Raw genomic sequence first — 22,498 nt, 5'->3', positions numbered from 1 at the left:
CTTTAAAAGTAACTTCACAAATTTGTTGAATCGGAGCCATTTCAAAGTAATATTGTATGACAGCATGGAAACAAAAACCTGGAACTGCTAATACGACTTGCAGGTATCAAACACACAATGCGTCAGAGGGAACACGGACTTCCAATGATCTGTGGAATGCACACCTCTACTCCTCACGAGCTAAAACGACACTCAATTTACAGTAAACAGCTTCTTTGACTCACATTAGAATTTTGCTGCCCACTTACTAGTAATCAGTTCTGTATATACCCTCCTTTATAGAACGCTGACGTACCATTTTAAATCTAGAAATCACATGCAAAGCTTTCATAACCAAAACAGAAGAGCCTGGAATTATGAGCCAGAGAGTCTCACCTTAATGTGAGCAGACCCTTCAGCCTCTCCCTTGTACCATTTTATAAAGGGGCTGCAGATCTGTGTTTTTGTGAATGTGCTGCCCAATTACAACCATTCGCCAAGTACGAGAGTCACTTATCACGCTCAAATTTTGGGGAATTTTTTTTTAAAGTTCATTATTTCCCTCGATTTGTTGGAGGTGTGATGCAGAAATTCAGATCGTTACAACAGTGTTAATAGGTCAATGCAAGTCTTCCATGCACATATATAGAATCTGATCAATGCATCCTCTCTCTTAACCCCCCCCCCCCCTCAACAAACAGGTGAGTTGAGAGAACTGAAATACACTTAGTTCAGTTCTGGTCACCCTGACAGATTGAATGCAATCTCAGGACTAAAAGGAAGAAAAACAAAGACGCTTCCAAAATAAAGTAGGACTTTAAAATGGGGACCTGCACATCCTGGTCCAATTATCCCTCACTGTCACGACACTCGGTCTTGACCCCCATCTGCAATGTCACAGGACATTGCCTAGTAGAATCACAGAATTTTACAGCACAGAAAAAAAGCCGTTTGCCCACTATGAATGGGCTCTCCACTGAGTACTGTTCCTCTGATCTTTTAAAATTTTTAAAAAACATATTTATCCACTTCTCTTTTAAAAGCGATTATGGATCCTGCTTCCACTAGTTTCTGGTCGGGCATTCCATGACTTCACAAGTCTTTTAAAAATCTTCTAACCCCTCTCATTGTTCTTTTGTTGATCTTAAGTTTATTGCCTCTAGTTAGTAACTTGGCGACCAGTGGAAACAGTTTTTTCTCTATTTACCCTCATCAAAACCTTTCAATTTCAATCAGATCTCTGTGATACGAGTCTCAATTTCTCTAGACTTCTCATAACTAAAGCCTCTCATTCCTGGTATCAGCTTAGTAAATCTCTTCTGTATTCTTTCCATGGCGTTGACATTATTCCTAATGCAAGATGCCCAAAACTAGACACTATATTCTGACTGTGGCCTAACCAATGATGTGTATAGATTTAGTTTTACCTCTTTGCTTTTGTACTTGATGCCACTATTTAACTATAATTCCATATGCTTCGTTTTTTTTACGTCAACTTGTCCGCCCACTTTTAAAGTGTATCTGAACTAAGTCTCTCTGCTCCTCTACACCTTTTAAAGTTTTGCCATTTAGTAAACATGTCCTCTCCTTATTCTTCATCAGCTAACATCTATCTGCCCAATCTACTAAGCTAGCTATATCCTTCTAAAGTCCTTTTTAGTTACCCAAGCTCTTTTTGTGCCATCTGTGAATTTTGATCTTATGCACCTATACCCAAGTCTAGATCATTCATATATTTTTGAGAAGGGCAATGGTCCTAACACTGATCCCTGGTATCGATCCCTCCAGTCTGAAACACATTCATTAACCACTACTCCTTACACTGTCCTTTAATCTACATGCTGCCTTTAATACACAGTGGCTTAGTTTTATCACCAATCTTTCTATGCGGCACTTTATCAAACACCATTTGAAAAATCCATACACACACATCCCCTGCATTTCCTTTATCAATACATTCCACTAATTCCTCAAATAACTCCATTGAAATCATTAGACACAACTTACCTTATATAAAATAAGCTGACTGTTCTTAAATTAACACATTTTTAAAGCATTAATTTTATCCCGCATAATGGCCTCCAGAAGCTTACTCACTACCGATGTATCATAGTACATACAGCACAGAAGGAGGCCAATCAGTCCATTATACCTGTGCCAGTTCTTTGAAAGAGCTATCCAATTAGTCCCATTCCCCTGCTCTTTCCCCATAGCCCTGTAAATTTTTTCCCTTCAAGTGTTTATCTAACTCGCTTTTGAAAGTTACTATTGAATCTGCTTCCACCACCCTTTCAGGCAGTGCATTCCAGATCATTACAACTCGGTGTAAAAAAAAACTTTAAAAAAAATGTTCATGGGATGTGGGCATCGCTGGCAAGGCCAGCATTTATTGCCCATCCCCAATTGCCCTCGAGAAGGTGGTGGTAAGCTGTCTTCTTGAACCGCTGCAGTCCGTGTGGTGAAGGTTCTCCCACAGTGCTGTTAGGAAGGGAGTTCCAGGATTTTGACCCAGCGACGATGAAGGAACGGCGATATATTTCCAAGTCGGGATGGTGTGTGACTTGGGAGGGGAATGTGCAGGTGGTGTTGTTCCCATGTGTCTGCTGCCCTTGTCCTTCTAGGTGATAGAGTTCGCAAGTTTGGGAGGTGCTGTCGAAGAAGCCTTGGCAGTTGCTGCAGTGCATCCTGTGGATGGTACACACTGCAGCCACGGTGCACCAGTGATGAAGGGAGTGAATGTTTAAGGTAGTGGATGGGGTACCAATCAAGCAGGCTGCTTGGTCACCTCTGGTTCTTTTGCCAATCACCTTAAATCTGTGTCCTCTGGTTACCGACCGTACTGCCACTAGAAACAGTTTCTCGTTATTTACTGTGTCAAAACCGTTCATGATTTTGAACACCCCTATCAAATCTCCCCTTAACCTTCTCTATTCTAAGGAGAACAACCCCAGCTTCTCCACATAACTGAAGTCCCTCATTCCTGGTACCATTCTAGTAAATCTCTTCTGCACCCTCTCGAAGGCCTTGACATCCTTCCTAAAGTGTGGTGCCCAGAATTGAATACAATACTCCAACTGAGGCCTAACTAGTGTTTTAAAAAAGGTTTAGGATAACTTCTTTGCTTTTGTACTCTACGCCTCTATTAATAAAGCCAAGATCCCATATGCTTTTTTAACAGCCTTCTTAATTTGTCCTGATACCTTCAAAGATTTGTGTATGTGCACCCCCAGGTCTCTCTGTTCCTGCACCCCCTTTAAAATTGTGCCATTTAGTTTATATTACCTCTCCTCATTCTTCCTACCAAAATGTATCACTTCACACTTCTCCACGTTAAATTTCATCTGCCATGTGTCTGCCCATTTCATCAGTCTGTCTTTGTCCTCCTGAAGTCTGTTATCATCCTCCACATTGTTTACTACATTTCCGAGTTTTGTGTCATCTGCAAACTTTGAAAATTATACCCTCCATACCCAAGTCCAGGTCATTAATATATATCAAAAAAGAGCAGTGGTCCTAATACTGACCCCTGGGGAACACCACTGTATACCCATAATCGGTCCCACGCTTCCTTTGACTACCCTTTTAGTATTTATATGTTTACAAAAAAAATTGTGTTAGGCTAACTTGTCATAATTTCCTGGTCTTTCCCTTTCTTCCCTCTTGAATAGCAGTAGATTGGCAACCCCTTGGTTCAACTTCCAAATCCAAGGAGGTTTGAAAGATTGTGGTCACAGTCTCTGCCATTACGCCATTTCATATTTCAGTCTGAAAAACAACCGTTCACCACTACTCTCTGCTTTCCGTCCCTTAGCCAATTTTGTATCCATGGTGCCACTGTCCCTTTAATCCCACGGGCTTTAATTTTGCTAACAAGTCTATTATGTGGTACATTTATCAAATGCCTTTTGAAAGTCCATATACAAATCAACCACACTACCCTCATCAACCCTTGTAGTTACTCCATCAAAAGAACTCAATCAGGTGAGTCAAACACGATTTTCCTTCACCAAATCCGTGCTGACTTTCATTTATTAGCCCATACTTTTTCAACTCCTGGAATACTGTCACTAAAAGCTTCCCCACCACTGTGAGGCTGACTGGCCTGTAATTGCCGGGTTTGTCACTCTCCTTTTTTGAATAGGGGTGTAACATTTGCAATCCTCCAGTCCTCTGGCACCGTCCCCAAGGAGGTTTGGAAGATTATGGCCAAAGCCTCCGCAATTTCTACCCTCACTTCCCCCAGTGACCTAGGGTGCATCCCATCTGGACCGGGTGACTTTTCTACTTTGAATCCTGCCAATCTTTTAAGTACCTCCTCTTTATCTATTTTTATCCTATCCAATATCCTCCTTTACTGCTACAATGGCAGCATCCTCTTCTCTAGTGAAGACTGATGCGAAGTATTCATTTAGTACCTCAGTCATGCCCTCTGCCTTCACAAAATGATCTCTCTTTTTGTTCCTAATCGTTCCCATGCTTTCTTTGACTACCCTTTTAGTATTCATATGTTTACAAAAGAATTTTGTTAGGCTGACTAGTCTATAATTACCTGGTCTTTCCCTTTCTTCCCTCTTGAATAGAGGCAGTAGATTGAACCAAGGGTTGCCAACTTCCAAAGCCAAGGAGGTTTGAAAGATTGTGGTCAGTGTCTCTGCCATTATGCCATTTCATATTCTACCAAAGGCTGGCAAGTGGGTGGTATTCAGATCTAACCCATAGGGAGGATTGATGAGGGCAGTGCAGTGGATTTTAGTAAGGCATTTGACAAGGTCCCACATGGCAGACTGGTCAGAAAGGTAAAAGCCCATGGGATACAGGGAAACGTGGCAAATTGGATCCAAAATTGGCTCAGTAACAGGAAACAAAGGGTAAAGGCGATGGATGTCTTTGCGAATAGAAATCTGTTTCCAGTGGTGTGCCACAGGGCTCAGTATTGGGTCCCTTGCTGTTTGTGGTATATATTAATGATTAGGACTTGAATGTAGGGGGCATGATTGGCAAATTTGCAGACGACACAAAAATTGGCCGTGTAGTTGATAGTGAAGAGGATAGCTGTAGACTCCAAGAAGATATCGATGGGTTGGTGGAGTGGGCGGAAAAGTGGCAAATGGAGTTCAACCCGGAGAAGTGCGAGGTAATACACTTAGGGAGAGCAAACAGTAAAAGGGAATACGCAGTAAACAGGAATATATTGAGAGGGGTAGAGGAAGTGAGAGACCTTGGAGTGCATGTGCACAGGTCCCTGAAGGTGGCAGTACAGGTAGATAAGGTTGTGAAGAAGGCATACAGAATGCTCTCCGTTATTAGCCGAGGTATAGAATACAAAAGCAGGGATGTAATGACAGCTATTGTGCGCAGTTCTGGTCACCACATTACAGGAAGGACGTAATTGCTCTGGAGAGTGCAGAGAAGATTTACAAGAATGTTGTCAGGGCTTGAAAATTGCAGCTACGAGGAGAGATTGGATAGGCTGGGGTTGTTTTCCTTGGAGCAGAGGAGGCTGAGGGGAGACTTGATTGAGGTGTACAAAATTATGAGGGGCCCCAGATAGAGTAGACAGGAAGTACCTGTTTCCCCTAGCGGAGAGTTCAAGAACTAGAGGACATAGATTTAAACTGATTGGCGGAAGGATTAGAGGGGACATGAGGAAAAACTTTTTTACCCAGAGGATGGTGGGTGTATGGAATTCGCTGCCCGAATTGGTGGTAGAGGCAGAGACCCTCAACTCTTTTTAAAAAGTACCTGGACCTGCACCTGAAGTGCTGTAAGCTGCAGGGCTACGGACCGGGTGCTGGAAGGTGGGATTGGAATGGGCACCTGGTTGTTCTTCGAGCCGGCACGGACACGATGGGCCGAATGGTCCCCTTCTGTGCTGTATCTTTGCTATGCTATGGTTCTATGCTAGGTACTGCAAAAATACTGCAAGATGAAATGGATCTCCAGTCTCCTCGCCTGGATCTCGAAATTGCGGCTATACTCACAACTTACCCAAGTACAGTATCACTTCCCATTATACTTTGTCTGTTCTCCAATAAAGAACACAAGACAATCCAGATTGAGAAAAGGCCATTCAGCCCATCAAGCTCGTTCGATCCAGAATCTGTGCATGATTATTGTGTCATGGGCAGCACTCCCACACTACCTGCTGATCCTCTACTCTAGGGAACACTAAGTTCCTTTCTCTATCACTTCAGCCTTGGTGGTGCCCTGAACAGTGGGCCTTGGCCATTCACTTGTCATCTCCAATGCCAGCAAATTCCAGCCTTCAGAGATTTCATTTGTAAAAATAACATCTGCAATTTGATGGAGCAGAGCAGTACTGACCCAAATTTAAAAGAAATACATTTAACCTAACTATATAACAGTAACACTGAGATTACCTGCTCGATGACATACTTATAAAAAGGTCGAGAGTAGTGCTGTATAAGTGCATTTTACAGCTTTGCAGGTAAAAATGAGAAATAATTTTAAAATGCACTCTGCGCGCTTTTAATTGATGCCCTAGATTACAATGTGGCTGGAACTTCCTGCCAGGTCACGTGGCTTTTGTGGCGCAGACATGTTATGTGAAGTTTTGACAATGTCTATTCCAATATCTACCCCATCATCGCTTACCCAAAACCTAACAGCAGTATCACCAGGCACCTGTAGCTATTAATACTGGCGGGCTTTGCTGCAAGTGGAATGCAACATCTCCCCTCCCCAGCAGAGGGATTTGATATTTGCATAGCCACTAGGTCATTTGTGTGCATGGGTATATAAACTAGAGGAATTCTGAATCCATCTTATGACACACTGGTAGGCCCCAACTAGACACATACTGTTGGGTTCAATTTGGTATTGACAGCGTGCAACATAATTTCCAAGGCGTAACTCCCCAGGTCAGGACTCATCATTTTGTTACAAGCTCTTATCAGCCCTCTGTTACAAGAGCTCCTTATTCAAAATCCCTGAAAGCAAGCATAAGAAAGTAGCCAAATTCAACACACTCTCCGCCTCCCAAGATACAACATCTTGCATTTATATAGCGCCTTTAATGTAGTAAAACGTCCTAAGATGCTTCACAGAAGCGTTATCAGACAAAATTTGACACCGAGCCACATAAGGAGATATTAGGACAGGTAACCAAAAGCTTGGTCAAAGAGGCAGGTTTTAAAGCACGTCTTAAAAGGAGAAGAGGTACAGAGGTTTAGGAAGGGAATTCCAGAGCTTAGGGCTGAGGCAGCTGAAGGCACCAATGGTTAAGCAATTAATATCGGGGATGCACAGGAGGCCAGAACTGGAGCAGCGCAGAATTTTGGAGGATTGTAGGGATGGAGGAGGTTACAGAGATAGGGAGCTTAATACAACCTCATAGCTCCACTGTAACATCCACACCATTAAAGGAACTAAAAAGGTTCACTATAGTTAGGTCAGCCCATATATAATTTGATGCAAAATTGCTGAATAAAGTGAGTTCAGTTAAAGCCCATAAAACAAATGAGATTTAAACAGCAGGTTTGGTTGCAGAATGAATCCAGTATAAATTCAATTTTTGATTAAGAACTGTGGAGCAAACTATGAAGCAGAGCCTCCAAAATCAAAATTCACTTCTCCAGTGCGAAGATCCCCCCCGCACCAAACAATAAAACTGGCCTTGTCTAATGTCAAATTGCTAACGCACCACCCTGGGCTGGCAATCCCAGAGAGAACGACTTGAGGATCTAACTGCAGAACTTGTTTTTCTCCCTAAAAATGTAATATCCTAAAGGAACAATTCACTGCTTCACGTATATTTCGGTTTTACCAATCTAATAGCCAAAAAAGGAACAAGGTCACAAGATCATGCTAAGCACGAGAAAAGGCCATTCAATTCACTTTAGCTCACCCTTCTAGTACCCTAACTGGTCAACTGACTCCTACGAAGCCTCACTTGATTCCTCAAAGTAATTAACGTTAAAACGTAGACAAAGAATGAATAGCATTTAGGTGCCGGCAAAATTAAATATCAAGGACGATTTCACACCAAAACACTAAAGAAAAATATTCCTTCAATTCTCTACATGTGTAGAAAGAAAATCTGGTACTTCACACAAAATTTGAAATTAAATCTGCTCACTGATTCTAGCCAGAGTCACTGCAGTCAACTTCAGTCCTTATCTAGGTTACGAGATATAATCCAAAGCTGTACCTTCTCTCCCGCAACCAATCAGGATATTATGACAGCTGTTGAAGCCCGGTCAATAATATATCTTCAATAAAGCTGGGCCCACAATCACTACCCACAAAGAATAATGCAGGAAAGCTGTGCCCAAGTCTAACCTTCTTTTTGAGTAAATTGAAGATGATCCTTTCTCAAATGCACAATATTCATATGTCAAAAAACATCAACTTTCAGAGACAATTACCCAATAGAAATAAAGATAATTTATCCATTATTTACATTCAGTAATTCAAAATTAAAAAAGATTTCCTAGCAATAGATTTAATATACATTCCAATTCAAGTATTGCTGCCTTTCTGATCAAACCCGTACACTGCTGAAAGACATGCAAACAGAACATACAATGACACCCACATCTAATTAAAAGAGCACACTTTAATATTTATAATTTTAAATAAAATAAGGTCAGTTAAACGTCACACCAAATTAACAACTTGCATTTATATTGCACCTTTAACGTGTAAAACGTCCCAAGCCGCTTCACAGGAGTGATCAAACAAAATTTGACACCAAGCCACATAAGGAGATATTAGGACAGGTGACCAAAAGCTTGGTCAAAGAGGTAGGTTTTAAAGGAGCATCTTAAAAGGAGAGGGTTGTAAAGAGGCAGAGAGATTTAGGGAGGGAATTCCAGAGCTTAGGGCCTAGGCAGCTGAAGGCACGGCCGCCAATGGTGGAGCAATTAAAATCAGGGATGCACGAGAGGCCAGAATTGGAGGAGCGCAGAGATCTGGGAGGGGTGTAGGGCTGGAGGAGGTTTTAGAGATAGGGAGGGGCGAGGCCATAGAGGGATTTGAAAACAAGGATGAGAATTTTTAAAAATCGAGGTGTTCCCGGACTGGGAGCCAATGTAGGTTGGCGAGCACAGAGATGGGTGAATGGGACTTGGTGCGAGTTAGGTTACGGGCAGCAGAGTTTTGGATGAGCTCAAGTTTATGGAGGATGGAACATGGGAGGCCAGTCCAGGACAGCATTGGAATAGTCAAGTCTAGAGATAACAAAGGCATGGATGAGGGTTTCGACAGCAGATGAGCTGAGGCAGGGATATTACAGAGGTGGTGGTGGGTGGTGAAGGAGCGGATTTGTGGTTGGAAGTTCATCTCAGTGTTAAAAGGGATGCCAAGGATGCGAACGGTCTGGTTCAGCCTCAGACAGTGGCCAGGGACAGGGATGTAGTCAGTGGCTAAGGAATGGAGTTTGTGGCGGGGACCAAAGACAACGGTCTTCCCAATATTTAGTTAGAGGAAATTTCTGCTCATGCTGTACTGGATGTTGGACAAACATTGTGACAAATCAGAGACAGTGGAGGGGTCGAGAGAGGTGGTGGTGAGGTAGAGCTGGGTGTCGTCAGCATACACGTGGAACCTGATGATGTGTTTTCGGATAACGTCACCAAGGGGCAGCATGTACTTGAGAAATAGCAGGAGGGTCAAGGATAGATCCTTGGGGGAACATCAGAGGTAACGGTGCAGGAGCAGGAAGAGAAACCATTGCAGGTGATTCTCTGGCTACGACAGGATAGATAAGAAAGGAACCAGGTGAGTGCAGTCCCACCCAGCTGGACGACAGAGAGGCTTTGGAGGAGGATGGTGTGATCAACCGTGTCAACGGCTGCAGACAGGTCGAGAAGGAGGATGAGGGATTGTTTACCACAGTCACAGTCATATAGGATGTCACTTGTGACTTTGACAAGGGCCATTTCAGTACTGCGGCAGGGCGGAAACCTGATTGGAGGAATTCAAACATGGAGTTACCGGAAAGTTGGGCAAGGATTTGGGAGGCGACAACACATTCAAGAACTTTGGAAAGAAAAGGGAGGTTGGAGATGGGGTGGTAGTTTATAAGGACAGAAGTAAATTATATTTATACAAAGAAGATCACCATAAAATGTCTTAATAAGTGAAGAGGCTCAAATGCAGCATTTCAGTTTCCATCATGTAATTCCCTGGTACAAGTGCTACACAGTTTGTATTACATAACTGTAGTGCGCTTTAAACAAGTTGGATATGCTCAAAGCAAGCTCCCCCATTCAAATATTGGGCAGAGGTTTAAAAGGGAAAAAAATGATTTCCTAACTTTTATATAGACCAGGAGGCCCTGTACTTACAGGCTTCACTTCCATAAACATGCTGTAAAAAAAAATTATCTGCAACTGGATTGGAAGCAATTTGTTGCTCTTACGGTGTCACACAGCTCCTCTTACCTCTAATGGATTGAGCCTCATTACAGTATTTACCAACTTCCTACACAGAGGTTGGTTTGGGGGGGGGGGGGGGAACCCACAGAGGTTGGTTTGGGGGGGGGGGGGGACGACTCACAGAGGTTGGTTTGGGGAGGGGGGGGGACCCACAGAGGTTGGTTTGGGGAGGGGGGGGGGACCCACAGAGGTTGGTTTGGGGAGGGGGGGGGGGGACCCACAGAGGTTGGTTTGGGGAGGGGGGGGGTACCCACAGAGGTTGGTTTGGGGAGGGGGGGGGGTACCCACAGAGGTTGGTTTGGGGAGGGGGGGGGGACCCACAGAGGTTGGTTTGGGGAGGGGGGGGGTACCCACAGAGGTTGGTTTGGGGAGGGGGGGGGTACCCACAGAGGTTGGTTTGGGGAGGGGGGGGGGGGGGAGAAGAACCCAGAAAAAATGATTGGGGAGGGGAGGGGAAGGGAAGGGTGGGGGAAGACAGAAATGGGCTGAAAAGTTTTCGAGGAGTGTGGAGATGGACTTTCCCCGCGATCAGTACAGCCACTGAGAGGAACCGAAGGCTTTCACCTTCAGTCTAAACCCCTTCTCCCCCGCCCGCAGCAGCAGATCCCATTGAACTCACTATTTCGCAAGGGTTCTGGCACCGGGCCTTCGTGCGCAGGCGCAGTCTCCACGCCTGCCCGACGCGCATGCGGCGAGTGGTCAGTGCTCGGCCAAGGCGGCTGTGCGCAGGCGCGGTACCACGGGAACCTCAGCCGCTCAACGGCAGCGCATGCGCACCGGACTCGTCCCCCGGACACTATTTAGCACCGGAGGGGGAGCTTGTTTAAAAAGCACCGCGGCCCCCGGGGAGGGCAGTCCGAAATAATTTACCCCTCGAAAGCACCAGTAACACCAGCACCCCCCTACCCGACCCGCGCCAAACCCCCGGCGGCGGCTCCTCAACTCAACTCCACCGGCAGGCCTCTGGCCTCGCACTAAAAGCTACCTCAGATCCTACAGACAGACGGCGATTTTCAGTCAAAAACTCACTCAAACTGCCCAGGCCCCAGACACCTGCTGCCGCCGTGTGGCGACCGAGGGCCCGAGGCCTAGTCGCTCCCTCCTTCCTTCCCTCCCCCCCCCCCCCTCTCTCACCTGGTGCTGCCGGCTCGGATTCACTCCCACACGGCGGCGGCGGCGGCGGCGGCTCCTCCACCTGCGGCCTGGGCTGCGATCGGGAGATGCGGCTTCCCCTCCCGCCCTCTGGGCCTGCGGTTAGTCCCCGCGAGTGAGTCCTGGCTATCAGCCCCGTGGAGTGGAGGTGGGGGATGTGTAGAGAGAGAGAGAGAGAGAGACAGTATTCCGGGGCCTAGCGGCGGGGTGAGGAGCGCGACATCTGCACTTAAAGCTGCGGCTGTGAACGGCCCAGACCCCTGGAGTGACGGGCTCTTAAAGCGGGGATGTCCCCGGTTCGGGCGGGCGATTAAAAGTTAATCAACAATAAAGCGCACTGTGTCCTCTCGCGAGACTACAATAGGGCGCTCTCCCTGCCCCACACACTCTTCGGCCATCTGCTCCTCACCTCAGCCCTGCTCCTCGATGCCCTGTGTGGAGAGATTAAAACTTATTGCAATTTATATTTCCTCCTCCGCCGCCAGGGGAGTGAGATTCTAGGATGGGGTGGGGTACAACTCGACTCGCACTCCATCTGGAAAGAGAAGGGAATCGAGCCACGGTCTTCGGATTGCCACCCAACTGCTTTTGGGAACAGGTCTTTTCATTTTGAGCAAGATGTCCTGAAGTGTCTGAATCCAAGTCAGACACTTTTTTTTAAAAAAAAATGTATATATATTTTCTTAGTAGAGGTTCCCTCCGTTTACTTCTTTGCCTTGAGAGAAAGACTTGCACCTGTGTAGAAAGATTTACGGCGCAGAAGGAGGCCGTTTGGCCCATCGTGTCTGTGCCGTTGGAAAAAGAGCTACCCGCTTTCCAGCACTTGCTCTGCAGCCTTGTAGGTTACGGCACCTCAAGTGCACATCCAAGTACTTTTTTAATGTGATGGGGGGTTTCTGCTTCTACCACCCTTTCAGGCAGTGAGATCCAGACCCCTACCACCCTCTGGGTGAAAACATTTTCTCCTCAGCTCCTGTCTAATTCTTCTACCAATTACTTTAAATCTATGCCCCCCTGGTTATTGACTCTGCTAAGGGAAATAGGTCCTTCCTGACCACTCTAGTCCTCTCATGATTTTATACACCTCAATAAAATCACCCCTCAGCCTCCTCTTCCAAAGAAAACAACCCCAACCTGTACAATCTTTCCTCATAGCTAAAATTCTCCAGCCCTGGCAACATCCTCGTAAATCTCCTCTGTACCCTCTCTAGTGCATTCACATCTCTCCTGTAATGTGGTGACCAAGCTGTGGGCTAACTAGTGGTTTATACAGTTCTAGCATAACCTCCCTGCTCTTATATTCTATGCCTCCTTAACCATCTTATCTACCATAGGAACAGGAGTAGGCCATTCAGCCCCTCACGCCCACTCCACCATTTGATAAGATCATGGCTGATCTGTGATCTAACTCCATACACCTGCCTTTACCTGTCCTGCTACCCTCAGGGATCTGTGGACATGCACTCTAAGGTCCCTCTCTTCCTCTACACCATTCTTATATAGCACCTTTCACAACCTCAGGACATCCCAAAGCGCTTTACAGCCAATGAAGTACTTTTTTTGAAGTGTAGTCACTTATAATGTAGGAAACGTGGCAGCCAATCTTCGCACGGCAAGGTCCCACAAACAGATAATCTGCTTTAGCGATGTTGGTTGAGGGATAAATATTGGCCAGGACAACGGGTAGAACTCCCTGCTCTTCTTTGAAATTGTGCCATGGGATCTTTTAGGTCCACCTGAGAGGGCAGACGGGGCCTCGGTTTAACGTCTCATCCTTAGCTTATAGGGGCATTGGTTATGGAAGTTCTCAATGGATTTTTATCACGAACAAACATCAGATCTGAAACCACGAATCTATCTGATTAACCCTGACCCTTGTTCACTTTTGAGCTTCGGCTGTGACAGTAGGAGAGTGACATTCTTGCGCTGTGCTCTCAGTGGCATATGTCACTTTGGGCTTAATGAATGTTTCACCAAGAAAATGACTTCAGAACAAAACCAGCACTGGTACCATGGTGTACAAAGCTTGGGATGTTTTGAACCAGATGGTCTGGTTTTCCCAGTGGAACTTTCTAAAATGTACACCAAATCAAGAACCTTGCTTCCCCATTTAGTTCTGTGTCTATGATGTGGAAGCACTAGGTATTATAATCTTCAGTGAATTATCATCAGCAGCACAGAAAACATCATAACTCAAGCCTTGATTGCACCCCCGATTCTGCTCCACCAGCCTTTCGATTTTGGACTTGGTAAAAGGTTAGGAGAGTTACATTTTTGTCCTGCATTCTGGGTGGCATAGCATTGTTATAGGGTTTATTAACGTTTGATACAGAAACTGACTGCAGAGCCAATGTCATTGAATATAGAACACACTACAACAATAACATAGATGTATGTATACTGATTGACAATATGTAAAAGGCAATGACTTGAGAATTTGCTGCTCCAAATTACCTCATAATTCAGAAAGAAAGAAATAAGTTGTATTTATATAGTACCTTTCATGACCTCAACACGTCCCAAAGCATTTTACAGCCAATGAAGTAATGTCCCCACAACCAGCAATTAGATAAATGACCAGATAGTCTGTTTTAGTGATGTTGGTTGAGGGGTAAATGTTAGCCAGGAAAATGGGAGAACTCCCCTTCTCTTCGAGTCGTGCCATGGGATCTTTAACAATCACCTGAGGAAGCTCATGTGAACCTTTGTTTAACTTCTAATCCGAAAGATGGATTCACATGTTAATAAGTTATTAATTTTCAACTAAGGTGAAAGTGGGTTGTTTAATTCATCCTGAATAGTAAAATACTAATCAGTGTTTTAGAGTACCATCATATATCTACTATGTGTCAGCATGGCTCAGCAGTAGCACTCTCATGCATGAGTTAGAAGGTCATGGCTTCAAGCTCCAATCAGGACTTGAGCTCTTAGTTCAGGCTGACACTTCAGTACAGTACTGAAGGACTGCTGCATTGTCAGAAGCGCCGTCTTTCAGTAGAGATGTTAAACAAAGACCCCATTTGCTGAGAGATGATGAAACAATATGACATGGTCATGTGGAGACATTGGGAGAAGAAGGGATAGCACACCACCATAGTCATAGGTGATGTCATTCGTGACTGTTACAAATTTCAGGTCTGCCTTAGACAATCACTTGTGATAGTCTTCACCTCCCCCTCCTTCTCTTCTTCCCTGAGTCCAATTGTCCCCCCATCCTCTAATCCTGTTTGACTTGAATACTGCATTTGGTCTTGATTCCCTTTGTGCAACAATAGAGTCATAGCCAATGAACTGTTTCAAAACCAGGTGGGTGGCAACCCTAACACCATGGTTTGATTCCCTTCTCTTTGTGCAGTTACATTCTTGATGAAGTATTGATCGAGTTGATGATTGTACCCCATTAGCCTTTTTGATTATTTTTTGTACCTGACTACTACATTTTAATGATCTGTGTACATGGACCCCTAAATCTCTTTGGACCTCCACTGTTCCTAACTTTTCACCGTTTAAAAAATACTCGGATCTATCCTTTTTTGGTCCAAAATGGATGACCTCACACTTACCTGCATTGAAATCCATCTGCCACAGTTTTGCCCACTCACTTAATCTATCAATGTCTCTTTGTAATTTTATGCTCCTGTCTACACTACTTACTATGCCACCAATCTTTGTGTCACCTGCAAACTTGGACATATGGCTGTCTATTGTGTGTATAAGTCATTAATAAATTTAGTGAATGGTTGAGATCACCCCAGAATCATTCTATACTCAAAGGGAATACAAGCCAAGTTTATGCAACTGTCCTCATAAATTAACCCTTTAAATCCCAGTGTCATTCTAGTGAATCTGCTCTGTGCCCCTTCCAAGGCCAATGAGGTGTGGTGCCCAAAACTGAATGCAGCACTCCAGATGGGATCTGACCATAGACTTATGATGATCACTGGAAAGACAAACATGAACTGCTTAGAAGAAATGGTTTCACATAGAGGGTTATAATGGCAATGGCACTTGGGGGAACCACCTATGTTTTTTGTTAGGTAAGGTTATCAAGGGATATGGAGCAAAGGGGGTAAATGGAGTTGAGGTACAGATCAGCCGTCATATAACTGGAGGAGCATGCTCGAGGGGCTGAATGGCCTACTCCTGTACCAAATGTTCCTCTATTTCCCATTGGATGAAAACACTTCTTGAGACTATGAATTCAGAATGAATGACATGTTATAATATAAAGTAGGCTGAATGTACCACCAAATTTCATAAATCATAGAAATTAGAGCCATTCACCCATTGTGGCTGTGCTGGTGCTAGCTCTTCATCTGGAGCTATCTACTCTAATCCCATTTTCCTATCCTTTCTCTGTATTCTTTTATGTTCTTCCTTTTCAAATACGCGTCCTGTTTTAATTGATGCTATAGTTACTCTGCTTTTCTAGTCACCTGTGATGAAGCATTTCATGATCTTATAACCCTCTGTGTGAAACCATTTCCTCTAGTGATCATCGTCAGATTGTGATCCCCTTGTGACGGATTTGTTAACGAGTCAGAACAACGTTCCAGTGTTTACCCTCTCAAAACTGTTCAGAATTTTTAAAATCTCTATTAGATTCCCCATGAACCTTCTTCATTCCAGTGGGGGGAAAACAATTTTTTGAGCCTTTCTTCATAGCTGTAACCTCGTAGTCCTTGTATTGTACCACATCCATGGCCCTAATATCCTTCCTGTAATGAGGTGCCCAGAATTGCACACAATATTCCAGCTGTAGCCTAACCAATGTCTTGTACAAATTCAATATTCAATGCCCCGATAAAACCAAGAACATGTGCCTTTTGACAGCCTTTTCTACCTGCACTCCCACCTTTAAAGATCTGTGTACCTGCACCCCTTGGAGTAAAGAGTTAAGATGTGGAATTGTTAGGCTGTAGGGGAAAGGAACGATGATTGGGGATGCTCGGTCCATCCTGGGATGGAGTAGAGCACCGGACTCTTTCTTTTTAATTAGAAAAGGATATAATGGCATCATTGGGCCATTTGTACCATGTTTACTGATGATGCTTTATTCACTGGGCTGGATATCAGGTTTATGGTTCCATTGCTCCATGTGTCTTATTGTAGTATGTGGTTTGCTTTAAAATAAATAAAATTTTATTCATAAAAATCAACATTGAATACATTATTTAGGATCTGCTTCCTATAGTTACCTCCAATTCCACTGGGCAGAATTTATCAGAGGATCAAAAACAAAAATAGGATGTCACTGTGCAGACTGTGTGTGTTCTATTGACTAAATTGATCATGGGTTCAAGCCCCCCTCCAGTGTCTTCAGCACATAATCCAGGCTGACACTTTAGTGCAGTATGTAAGGGGTTTCTATTACTGTTTCTCGGGCTTATTATAGGTCAGCCAGTTATGTTTTCCTGAGCTGCCCTGCCCGCTGTGCGGTTGCGAATCGCTTACCCCTTCCTGATTCTAAGCTGAGGACTTATCGAGTGGTAACAAAGACAGACAAACAGACCAGTGGATTGGTACAAGGAGAACCAATGTTTATTAATAAGAAAACTAAAACTACAAGGTAAACAGTATAATACAGAAGATAAAAAGAAAGAAATCGCTATGGATGTAATACAGTCTTACACTTATCGGGGGTGGAAGAAACGGACACATCGAGGGAAAATCCTAAAATCACAAGTTTAGCAATATCCCCTTTAACCCCCAACCTTACACCTATGCTAAGCTGTCTTGTGGCAGCCAGAAAATTAATGCTCACCGGTGAAAACAGATGAAAAGGCCTGGCCCCTGTGCCTGCTGTTGCCGTCGACATGTGGTTGCAAGGTTTACTGGATGGCCTTCCTTCTTAGCTGCTAGCAGACAGACAGGACACCGGGCCAGGAGGCGAAGAGAAAGAGAGAGCGAGATACTGGGCAGCCCAGTTATACCCTCTTGGTAACAGGTTTTTTTCATACCTCATCAGCTTGCTTCATTGTTTGATTTAAGCACGAAACGTAAGACAAAGGACCCCATCTCTGGCCCATTTACATTATGGCCGTTTCCTGTATCGATCTGTTCGCTAACTGCTTTACCATTGTTCCGAATGTACCTTGATGGTTCACCTTTTGTCCTGCGATCACTTCCTGCTCGAATTTTGATGTGTTGGCCGGCCATGTTGATAGCTTGCCTCAGGGCTAGAATGCAGCTGCATTGTTTAAAGAAACCTGTCTGAAACACGAAGCCTGCTGAGTTGTTGAGAATGCAATTTCAAATCTGCCGGTCCTCGGCCATGTGTCTGACCGCAGCCATTTTGAGAGACCTTGGATTTTTTAAAACAGTCACACCAGGGTTTCTTTAATAACTCCAATAAATCTTCGGGGTGGGGGGAACATGTGAAATTTTGCGAATCCCTTCAAGTACTGAGGGAGTGCCGCACTGCCGGAGGTGTTGCCTCTTGGATGAGAATGAGGCAAGACTCCGGTGTCAAAGGTAGACTGTGTTCCACAGAAGAGAAGACGTCAGTGATGAGATGTGCTGTGATGCCATCATGTCCGAGAGATGAGTGCCGTGTAAAAGGAGAGTCCAAGAGTGGGAGGAGAGTCCGAGAGCGGGAGGAGAGTCTGAGAGGAGAGAGGAGAGTCCAAGAGGTGGGAGCAGTATAAAAGGAGAGTCCATGAGCGGGAGGAGAGTCCGAGAGTGGGAGGAGAGTCCGAGAGGTGAGAGGAGAGTCTGAGAGGTGAGAGCAGTGTAAAAGGAGAGTCCGAGAGCGGGAGGAGAGTCCGAGAGGTGAGCGCAGTGTAAAAGGAGAGTCCAAGAGTGGGAGGAGAGTCTGAGAGGAGAGAGGAGAGTCCGAGAGTGGGAGGAGAGTCCAAGAGGAGAGAGGAGAGTCTGAGAGGTGAGAGCAGTGTAAAAGGAGAGTCTGAGAGCGGGAGGAGAGTCCGAGAGGTGAGCGCAGTGTAAAAGGAGAGTCCGAGAGCGGGAAGAGAGTCCGAGAGGAGAGAGGAGAGTCTGAGAGGTGAACGCAGTGTAAAAGGAGGTCCCAAGAGCGGGAGGAGAGTCTGAGAGGAGAGAGGAGAGTCCGAGAGTGGGAGGAGAGTCCGAGAGTGGGAGGAGAGTCCGAGAGTGGGAGGAGAGTCCGAGAGTGGGAGGAGAGTCCGAGAGTGGGAGGAGAGTCCGAGAGTGGGAGGAGAGTCCGAGAGTGGGAGGAGAGTCCGAGAGTGGGAGGAGAGTCCGAGAGCGGGAGGAGAGTCTGAGTGGAGAGAGGAGATTCTGAGAGGTGAATGCAGTGTAAAAGGAGGTCCCAAGAGCGGGAGGAGCACGAGGGTCAGGGAGAGAAGTGAAAAAAACACCTAAAGTGACGTCAGCACAAGGGAAGGAGCTGATTGGTGAGTAGCTGGTGAGTGTTCTTTTTCTGGTGAGTGTTTCTTTTTAAGTCTTTAAGTTTATTTTTGTTAAGTTTAGTTAAAAATATAATAAATCGAGGCATGGCAGGGCACCTCAGTCCTGACGAATACACATCCTGTGCTATGTGGGAACTCCAGGACGTTTCCCGTGTCCTGGACAACCACAGGTGCAGGAAGTGTCATCAGCTGGAGGAGCTCGAGCTGCAGATTTCGGAGCTTGAGCAGCAGCTGACGTCACTACGGTGCATCCACGAGGCTGAGAGCTACGTGGATAGCATGTTTCAGGAGATGGTCACCCCGCAGCTTAAGAGAGTGCAGGCAGAGAGGGTCTGGGTGACCGCCTGACAGACAAGGAGGACCAGGCAGGTAGTGCAGGAGTCCCCTAAGGGCATCTCACTGTCTAACCAATATTCAGTTCTGAATACTGGTGAGGGAGAGGATTCCTCTGGGGAGTGCAGCCAGATCCAAGTCCACAGCACCATAGGTGGCTCAGCTGTACACGGGAGAGAGGAGAAAGGTCAGGAGAGCAATAGTGATAGGGGATTCTAGAGTTAGGGGAACAGACAGGCGTTTCTGCAGCCGCAGATGTGATTCCAGGATGGTATGTTGCCTCCCTGGTGCCAGGGTCAAGGATGTCACCGAGCGGCTGCAGAACATTCTGGAGGGGGAGGGTGAACAGCCAGAGTCGTGGTCCAGAGGGATGCGGTCTTACAGGCAGATTTTAAGGAGTTAAGAAAGAAATTAAGAAGCAGGACCTCATAGGTAGCAATCTCCAGATTACTCCCGGTGCCACGCGCTAGTGAGTATAGAAATAGAAGGATAAAGCAGATGAATACATGGCTGGAGAGATGGTGCAGGAGGGAGGGCTTTAGATTCCTGGGGCATTGGGACCAGTTCTGGGGGAGGTGGGACCTGTACAGGCTCGACGGGTTGCACCTCAACAGAGCTGGGACCAATGTCCTCGCGGGGAGGTTCACTGGTGCTGTGGGGGGGGTTGGGGGGCACCAGGATGTAGCATTTGAATGGAGAAAGGATTGCACAAAGGATTGGGAGAGAAAGATAGCACTAGAGCAAGAAATAGTGTGATAGTAGATGGGACCAGACTAAGAGAGAGGACAAGAAACTCTAAAATAGGTTTGCCGTGCTTGTGTGTAAATGCACGAAGTGTGGTAAACAAGTTTGGAGAACTGCAGGCGCAAAGAGCCACATGGGAATATGATGTTGTGGCGATAATGGCAACCTGGCTCAAAAAAGGGCAGGATTGGGTACTAAATATTCCTGGATACAAGGTATTCAGGAAAGATAGAGAAGGGAAGAAAGGGGGGAGGGGGGTAGCAGTATTGATTAAGGAGAATATTGCAGTACTGGAGAGAGAGGATGTCCTGGAGGAGTCAAGGACAGAATCTATTTGGTTAGAGTTAAGAAACAATAGAGGTGCCATTACACTACAGGGTGGCGCGGACACGGTGGGCCGAAGGGCCTCTATCCGTGCTGTATAACTCTATGACTCTATGACTCTATTCTATAGGCCACCAACTAGTGGGAAGGATATAGAGGAGCAATTTTACAGGGAAATTACAGAGAGGTGCAAAAGCCATCGAGCAGTGATAACGGGGGACTTCAACTACCCTAATGTAGACTGGGATAGTAATAATATAAGGGGCAAAGAGGAGGAGTAATTTTTGAAGTGTGTCCTGGAGAACTTGCTTGACCAGTATGTTTCCGGCCCAACGAGGAAGGAGGCATTGCTGGACTTAGTTCTGGGGAATGAGGCGGGCCAAATGAGGCAGGTGTCAGTGGGGGAACATTTAGGGATCAGCAATCATAATATCATAAGGTTTAGAATAGCTATGAAAAAGGACACGGACCACTCTAAAGTAAAAATACTCAATTGGAGGAGGGCCAATTTCAGTGGGATGAGAACAGATCTGGACTGGGTAAATTGGAATCAAAGGTTGGCAGGCAAAAATTGTAATTGAATAATGGGCAGCCTTTAAGGAGGAGATGGTTCAGGTACATTCCCACGCTGGAGAAAGGTAGGGCAACTAAAGCCAGGGCTCCCTGGATGGCAAAAGAGATCCAGAGTAAGATGAAGCAGAAAAAAGGGGCGTATGACAGATGTCAGGCTGATAATACAAGTGAGAAGCAGGCAGAATATAGAAAGTTCAGAGGGGAAGTGAAAAAGGAAATAAGAGGGGCAAAGAGTATGAGAATAGACTGGCGGCCAATATAAAAGGGAATCCAAAAGTCTTCAATAGGCATGTAAACAGTAAAAGGGTAGTAAGAGGAGGGACCAAAAAGGAGATCTACGCATGGAGGCAGAGGGCATGGCCGAGGTACTAAATGAGTACTTTACATCTGCCTTTACCGAGGAAGAAGATGCTGCCAGAGTCTCAGTAAAGAAAGATGTAGTTGAGATATTGGATGGGCTAAAAATTGATAAAGAGGAGGTACTAGAAAGGCTAGCTGTACTTAAAATAGATAAGTCACCCGGTCCAGATGGGATGCATCCTAGGTTGCTGAGGGAAGTAAGGGTGGAAATTGTGGAGGTACTGGCCATAATCTTCCAAACATCCTTAGATACGGGGGTGGTGCCAGAGGACTGGAGAATTGCAAATGTTATACCCTTGTTCAAAAAAGGGTGTAAGGATAAACCCAGCAATTACAGGCCAGTCAGTTTAACCTCAGTGGTGGGGAAACTTTTAGAAACAGTAATCCGGGCAGAGTTAACAATCACTTGGACAAGTGTGGATTGATTAGGGAAAGCCAGCACAGAATTGTTAAAGGCAAATCATGTTTAACTAACTTGATAGAGTTTTTTGATGTGGTAACAGAGAGGGTCGATGAGGGCAATGCAGTTGATGTGGCGTATATGGACTTTCAAAAGGCGTTTGATAAAATGTTGCATGACAGGCTTGTCATCAAGATTGAAGCCCATGGAATAAAGGGGGCAGTAGCAGCATGGATACAAAATTGGCTAAGTAACAGGAAACAGAGAGTAGTGGTGAACAGTTGTTTTTCCAACTGGAGGGAGGTGTACAGTGGTGTTTCCCAGCGGTCAGTACTAGGACCACAACTTTTCTTGATATATATTAATGACTTGGACTTGGTTGTACAGGGCACAATTTCCAAATTTGCAGATGGCACAAAACAGTGAAGAGGATAGTGATAGATTTCAAGAGGATATAGACAAGCTGGTGGAATGGGCGGACACGTGGCAGATGAAATTTAATGCAGAAAAATGCGAAGTGATACATTTCGGTAGGAAGAACAAGGAGAGGCAATATAATCTAGAGGGCACAATTCTAAAAGGGGTACAGGTACAGAGAGATCTGGGGGTATATGTGCACAAATCGTTGAAGGTGGGAGGGCAGATTAAGAAAATGGTTAAGAAAACAGTCGGGATCCTGGGCTTTATAAATAGAGACATAGAGTACAAAAGCAAGGAAGTCATGAGGAACCTTTATAAAACACTGGTTCGACCACAACTGGAGTATTGTGTCCAGTTCTGGGCACCGCACTTTAGGAAAGATGTGAAGGCCTTAGAGAGGGTGCAGAAAAGATTTACTAGAATGATTC

At 45.2% G+C, this 22,498-nt stretch overlaps 1 protein-coding gene across 4 annotated transcripts in view; it reads right to left on the bottom strand.

Moving 5' to 3' along the window:
* Positions 1-11,894, bottom strand: part of tlk2 (tousled-like kinase 2) — a 116,978-nt gene extending 105,084 nt beyond the window's left edge. For all 4 annotated transcript variants that reach the window (XM_067969108.1, XM_067969109.1, XM_067969110.1 and 1 more), the window contains exon 1: positions 11,514-11,894. The gene's annotated coding sequence lies outside the window, so the exon portion shown is untranslated. The remainder of the gene's footprint in view (positions 1-11,513) is intronic.
* Positions 11,895-22,498: the final 10,604 nt, after the last annotated feature.

The sequence above is a fragment of the Heptranchias perlo genome, chromosome 30, assembly GCF_035084215.1.
Source record: "Heptranchias perlo isolate sHepPer1 chromosome 30, sHepPer1.hap1, whole genome shotgun sequence".
NCBI lineage: Eukaryota > Metazoa > Chordata > Chondrichthyes > Hexanchiformes > Hexanchidae > Heptranchias > Heptranchias perlo.
This window is presented reverse-complemented; position numbering and strand designations above follow the sequence as displayed.